A 6,475-nucleotide genomic window follows, 5' to 3' on the forward strand; every position below is an offset into this window, starting at 1 on the left:
GACTGGAAGAGTTGTGTAATGTTATATTTTTGTGACGGAAGCAAGCGTCGGCGTGACAAACTGCTTCAGAGGTGACGTGTGGACTGAAATGCAAAGATATATGGATCAACCAGACTTTGGAACATTTGTTTTAAAAGTTAGCAGTACTGTAAGGGATGAGTTTCAAATACGGCTCAGCCCCATGAATGTGCTGATGTTATAAATAATTTATTCTGATCAGTTACGGAGAGAGAAGCAGTCGGCAAATTTTAGCTTCATAGTTGAAAATTTATGTACAGCATAGAGTGTGTAGTATCTGTGGAGTACGATGCAGCACGCAGAAGTGTAATCTCTGATGACATTTTTTCCAGTGATATTGGATGTATCAAAACTATGACACAGTCAGTGCAGGCGAAGCCCCTCATATCAGGAAGTGACGATGTTTTCTTACGGAATTGTGTAATAGCGATGACACAAATACTGCTTTTAGTGTGTACATTGTGGCTTTTTTCAAAGTGTTCTTAAAGTAGTGGTATGTAATGATACATCATGGATTGGCTCTGTGGCCCAAGTTATGAATGTTTTATACAGCTGTCATCAGAACTAGTGTGTGAAACACAGACTCAATACAAAATGTCCGTGGCTACATCCTGTGCGATTCAAAATCAACCATTTAACGTTTGTGCTTTGTATCCTAGAGCGATTGATGCTTACTGCTAGCCTATTTATGAATTGTGTTGCCAAAATGAAGAATTGAAAAGGGTACGGTAGAAAAGTGAATTGCTTCGTGATATGAGGGTCCGTTGTACTGCTGATGCCTTTTGTACAAATTTGTTTGTAAATATGGCGCTTGGATCCAGTAATTTGTAGCATAGTAGTTTGAAATATGTAGTGTAGAATTGCGCAATAAGTATCAACAGCTTTGTAGAAAATGTAGAATAAAAAAAATAGTGTGAATGGGAAGTGTGAGGAGCGCAAGAGATTTATGGAAACCTGTAGTTCATAATCAGTGTAAAGCACATAGTTAAGATATTAAACTGGATGCTATTGTTGCAAATTATTCTGTTCATATCAAGTCACTAAAGTGAAAAAATATGTAAAGTATTTCACATGGTGGGTAGCACAGCACTGTAGACACCAATGATGTTATGATATTTGTTTTAGTGCCATGTGATTAGGTGTAACGAAGAAGAAAAAAAAATTGCCATGTTTAAATGGAATGTGCTGTTATAGACATATGGGGATTTTGTAGAGAATCAAAAACAAAAAAAGATCTAATAATAAAATCAATTTGTAAAAATGTAACCATGGGTCATTGTAATTTGTTTATTGCTGTACATTTATGTTTTGCACACATTTCCAAAGCCCCTGTCACATGAAAACATGTAGAGCTCAATTACAGTGCTCTCCCGTTATAATGAACATGGTTATAACGAAATTCTGGTTACAATGAAATAAAAATTCAGGCCGCAGCATTATCCGCTCTATTTTTTTTTTTTATTGTTTATAATATGTTCTGTTATAACGAAATTTCGATACAAACGAAAGAAAACTGCCAGTCCCGAGGACTTCGTTTTAACGGGAGTCAACTGTGGTTACCTCAATTAATTACTGTCCCATTTGCCACATCTTCCTTAAGGTGTGGCAAGATCCAGATGTGCTGAATACTCCCAAATTGTTGGCCAAATCTGTTTTGGTTTTATGGGCCTCTGAGCATTTTAGACAAAGTGTACCTGATGTACGAGTGGGGGAGGGCAGAAGAAAGGAAAGATATAGCAGCCAGGATGCACTGCAGACCTATACTTCAGTGGGATGCAACCAGTCAAACCCACCATGAATGCCAGCCCCCCACCCCCCCCCCCCCCCCCCCCCACCTCCACCCCCATGGATCACCCCATCAAAGCACACTGTGAAGGGCCAGGCTGGAGTGTGCCACTCCGGATTCACCCAGCCCTGCACCCCATCCACTATCTAATGGACCTCCTCATGACCAGTCGGGGAGAACTTGAACTCTAATTTTATAACTTTGTTGAAGTTTGCATTAATGAGTAAGGTAAGATTATGCAAAAAGAATGATAGTGTTTTCTATAGAATCAGACATTGAATGCAACAGGCATAGAATTTTTATATAAGAAATTAAACAGATTTTCTGGGTTAATTTGGGGTTTGAAAACAATCTGCTCTAGCCCATTTACACATGTATTTGTGTTCACTCATGCATTCAGCTACTGTTTGAGAAATGGATTTTTGGTGTGCTGCTGCCTGACAATACACACAGATTTTCCATCCATCCATCCGTTCGTTCGTTCGTTCGTTCGTTCGTTCGTTCGTTTGTTCGTTTGTTCGTTTGTTCGTTCGTTCGTTCGTTCGTTCGTTCGTTCATTCATTCATTCAAGTTGGGAGTGAATGACACCCTCACCTTGGCTAACATGCAAGCAGCTGCAAGCAATATCCTTTGACACAAACGTAGTGTTGTGTTTCTGTAGAGGGATCTCTCTCGACAATCTCATTACACATCTGATCAAGTGTGTTAAAGGGATGATTTAGTTCTGGTTGAGATGGGGCGTCAGGTTCCCAACCTTTTTTCTTTTTTGTGAGATGATGAGAAACCTCTTACAAAATATGAAAGAGCATACCATTCTAAGAGGGATTCAAAGCTTATTTGATGAAAATTGGTTTTGAAATGGCTGAGATATTCCAAAACAAAGGAATCATAATAGAAAGGTGGGACCCACCTTTTATAAGGATTTTTTTGTTTTACTTTGTGGATATCTCACCCATTTCAAAACCAATTTTCATCAGGTAAACTTTAAATTCCTCCTATGGAATTGTGTGATCTTTCATATTTTATAAGTGGTTTCTCATCATCTAACAAAAAAGTCAAAAGCGGAATCCCCATCTCAACCAAAACTATACCATCCCTTTAACCCTAACTAGGCCGGGCTATTTAGGTAGATCATAGAGCTGGGGGGGGGGGGGGGGGGGGGGGGGGGGTGGGGGGGCTCCCAGGCCTCCCAGGCCCTCACCCCCCCCCCCCCCCCCCTCCAGATCTCGGCCATCGACTGCACAATCGCGACGAAAATTTGCACGATCGCGACGAAAATTTGCACACACGTTGCCTATGATGTAATCTAAAGTACCATGAGTTTAAATTTTTTTTAAAGTATCATTTATGCTTAATTATGCTAATTTATGCATAATGATGCATGAAATCAGACAATTTGGTATAAATCACTAAATAAAGCTCAAAATGGGCACATTTTTTGTGTAAATATTCTTTTTAGTGTCCTGAGCAAATATAAGAGAAAAACATTGTGCCATCTGAAAAATTTCTTAAGTATTTTATTGTTTTTTGAATTTCTTATGTATTTCGTTGTTTTTTCGACTTTATGTTTTCCATTGTTTTTTCGATGAAACTTGTTCGCGACATTATTCTGAACAAGAAAATATGTTATTAACTGATTTTAATCAGTAAAACCCCAAAATAATCATGCTTTTATGAAATTTGCCTTTAAGCACAGTTTGCATTGAAATTGTACACGAATTCACGTTTTTGAGCAATTTTTGGTCTGACATGCACATACATATTTATGCGCAACTTTGGAACCGTGCGCCCGGGCATCGCAAATTTGGTTTCAAAAGATGCGGGAGACACGAAAGAAAAAAGTCATGAAACGTCGCGGCGTTAGCTTTTCGCGTTAGCGATACATCACGCGAAACGTCGAGGGGGGGGGGCCTCGGAGGCCCCCCCCCCTTCCGGCCTAGTTAGGGTTAACATTTGCGAAAAGTTCTCACAGAATCTTGGTTCCTCCTAGCTAGAGCTCCAAGGGGCTCTAACAACTAGGGACTTCATACATGCAATTTGAAGTTGGTCATACAAGTTAAACTGTTGTTGCCTCTGGCTCCAAACTCTGGCCCACACATATCTGCTCTGCTGCCCTCTACAGTCTCTCTGTTCTTCTGTAGATTTATAGGGCTCACTCCCGTAAATACAATGGAATGTCCCAGACCCCTTCACAAATTCGTACCAAAGATACCAAAATAAATGAAGAAAAAAAAATGATAAAAAATCAATGATGTAGTTTAGCAAAAAACTGAATAGCTGTAGATATTGAGTAGTAATTCCTCTACAAACTGCATTTTGGTTGGAAGATGAAAGCTTTTGTGATGGAATTTGAGGGGACTATATTTCATTGGGTACGTGTACGGAAAATAGGTGATTTTTTGAGTGACAAGAACTCGTAGTCTGGCTTTGCGGACCCCTGGACAGAATTTGGACTGAAGAATCCACCCTGAAAATTTGATGGATGAAAGGGTATATCTCACTTATCCAGGTTAGTGAAGCTGAAACACCTCATTTCTCCCAGCTATTTTACAGAATTTTTTGAAATTTGATTTTCAACACACATCTCTATGGGGAAATATTTATGGGTGTGAGCCCTATACACACTGGGAGATGACCAGCTAGTTCCAGTCATGTTCATGATCACAATTTGTTCAAATGGGTCTTATGCTCGACCCCTATTTTTTTTTTTTTTTTTGGAGGCGGGGGGATGGGGGCACAAGCTCCCAAGTTAAGGAATCTTTAAAAATATTATAACTTAAAGCCAAATATGTCTTTTTATCCATAAAAATTCCACTGCATGTTCATTAATCTCTCTGCATTTGCTCAGTCTTGATATGATAATTATATTTGAGGAAATTTAAAGTCACAGCTTCGTGGCATCGTTAATATATTGCAATCATTTCATTGATCTTTAGAAAGTTGGTGCATAAAAATGATTGTAATAAAATTAAGTCATTTACCCCCTTTCTTCTCTCCCCTCCCCTCCCTCTTTTGCATATGTATATATATATATATATATATATATATATATATATACATCATATATATCATATATATATATCATATATATATATATATATATATATGTATATAACATAATTTTTTTTCTCCACTGGGATATTTATTATTCTACATCAAACATATATTCATCTTAACACATAATACATCATAATATTTCAAATAAAATACTTTGAAAAACATCCAATAAAATGTCGTAACTCAGACCATCACATAATACATATCAAGAAAACAGGTGTCTAAACAGCCACCATTTTTTCTGAAACACAACTTACGATTATTTCTTGCAATAAATTTTTCTTTATCATAATATTCCCTTATACTATCTTAACATAAATGAAAATGAGGTATTATTCTTTTCACTTTACAAACATAAATTTCATATCTCACAAGAATAGTGATACGATTCAATGTCGAATTGTTAATTCCCCCAAACCCAAATGATTTATTTTCCGTCGTAAATGTTATATATTATATACTATATACTTGTATTAGAATAGTGGTATAATGCTGATATTTTTACTAAACACTTGTCAATTTGGGAAGGATGATATAACTGTGACAATCAACACGATAGATGGTCCACGATGCCAGCTGGATGTACATATTTATTATCATATATACACATAAACATTATCTTGGGACTATTATGTATATATTATGTATACATATGTAATATATACATTGTATATTAAAATGATATATCACATTTTCTATGCTGCAAGTCACCACATCATGTTGTCCATATGTGCTCTATTTGCGAATAAAGAAAACAGAGTGGAAGATAAGTAGAAGAAAATCTGGAGAAAACTTGGAAATCAATTCTATTTTAGGAAAAAAATGTTACACTCGTATTCAAATATCGACATCAATAACCACTGTCAATATATAATATATATATATATATATATATGCATGTGGAGAAATAGTGTGTGTGTGTGTGTGTGTGTGTGTGTGTTTGCACTTATGTACATGTGTACATGTGCTGTGCAAAAATGCTGTAAAACTTTTCTTAACTGCTTCTTTTTCTTAAGCCCACCTAAATGGAGAATTACAAGATCAACTAAACTAACACCGGTTTTAATCAAAATCAGAACACTAATCAAATTGCATTGTCGGATGAAAAGGTGTTGTGTGTGTGCAAAAATAATTTCACATGAATTCTGACTCAAAGAATGGAAGCAAACCGATTGGAGAAATAGTAATGCGCATCTTCACGCGTTGTACGTTTTGGTGTATTCTTCGTTCCTCGCCAAAACATCATCGATCTTAAAAACTCGTCTACTTTAGATGAAGACTGCTGAAGCTTTCTGTAAATGGTTTTAATGTGGAGGTAAAAAGCGCGCCAGATGTTGATTTACTTGAGTGCGCGCAGGGAGACGTATTATGTCAACTTCGGAAGCTCCATTTTAAGTGCACCGTTATCCACTTCGTTTAGATTGCTCATATTAATAAATGCGAAATGCATATAAACTCATCTCCGCGAAGGTAATGAAATATGTTTGTCGTCGCTTGGGTAACGGCGAACTGCGAACGTACCCAGGTAATCAATACGTGTACCATTGTCCGCGTGTTACTCTAGAATGCGAGAGGAAGGGGGGAGTGTATTGTACGTCGTCTGGCATTGTGATG

This window comes from Diadema antillarum, unplaced genomic scaffold, assembly GCF_040938485.1.
Source record: "Diadema antillarum isolate AM-2024a unplaced genomic scaffold, OU_Dant_1.0 scf00000131, whole genome shotgun sequence".
Classification (NCBI taxonomy): Eukaryota; Metazoa; Echinodermata; class Echinoidea; order Diadematoida; family Diadematidae; genus Diadema; species Diadema antillarum.